Here is a 1,157-nt window from a genome sequence, read left to right as displayed (position 1 = left end):
GAATAAGCGGGGTTAGTTATAGGGATGCAGAGGGAGGAGACAATAAGAAAATGAAAAAACATGAGGCAAAAGAGAAAGACTCAAATGAAAAAGAATGCGAGGGACAAAGGTGTAGAAGGAAAACGATGAAATGAAAAGAAGAATGGAGGTTGAATTCCACTCAATTTTATAGGTTTCTGCCCTCCTCCCTGCAGTGTATTTACTATTAAATTACAGTCAGTAAAGAGAATAAAACAAACTGGACTCTATGAAAATACCTTGCTTTCCAAGTCGGTGCTCCATGAGAGTTTCATAGAACCAAGGGGCTGAAAGGGCCTTGTGATCTCCTCTGGAAACATAAATGTAATCCAGCTGAAAAAGAAACCACCCCAAATCGCCCACACATGGGGACTGCACGCTGCTGGGACCCTCAGTGGCATTGGTGAAAGGACATCTGGTCCCCGAGTCAGAGTGGTGCTGACACTGTCCCAACAGGCTGACTCCTGCTGTGACCTAAGACGAGAGACGGTGTTTCCAGCGAATGTGTATTGAGATATGGCCAGCTTTTTACAAACCTTTTCTTGCCTTTTCATCGCAGCATCTGCTGTCACTACCCCCACCTCTGTGTCTTGTGTAGCACGAGTGTGTCAGGGACTGCAGGACGCAGAGGAGGAAAAGCCCTGCTGTGGCCTGAACGCTCGTGTCCCCAGATTCACACGTTGCAATCCTAACGCCTGGTGTGACGGTGTTAGGAGGGGGGCCTCCGGAGGTGCTCAGGTCATGAGGTGAGGCCCTCATGAACGGGATTCGTGCCCTTGTGCAAGAGGCCCTGCAGAGCTCCCTCTCCCCTCCTCCACGTGAGGACACAGCAAGAAGGTGGCCGTTTACCAAGCCAGGAAGCAGGCCTTCGCCTGACATAAACCTGACCACACGGGCACCCTGACCTCAGACTTCAGCTTGTATAGAGGCACCTAGTCCGTGGGAATTTTGTTACAGAGAGGTATGGAGAGTGCCCAGGAATGGGGTAGGGTGGACAAGGCATTTAGGGTTGATGAGTCACACACAACATCATCTAATTTTTTTAAGCAAAAAGAAGGCAGAGCACAACCTTGACAAAGGAAGCTCGGGGCCCCTGGTGCTGTTTCCAGCTGGACGCCAGGTTGGGATCAGGAGAACGG

Source organism: Phocoena sinus, chromosome 21 (genome assembly GCF_008692025.1).
Source record: "Phocoena sinus isolate mPhoSin1 chromosome 21, mPhoSin1.pri, whole genome shotgun sequence".
NCBI lineage: Eukaryota > Metazoa > Chordata > Mammalia > Artiodactyla > Phocoenidae > Phocoena > Phocoena sinus.
The sequence above is the reverse complement of the archived record's forward strand: the minus strand, read 5'-3'. Positions refer to the sequence as shown.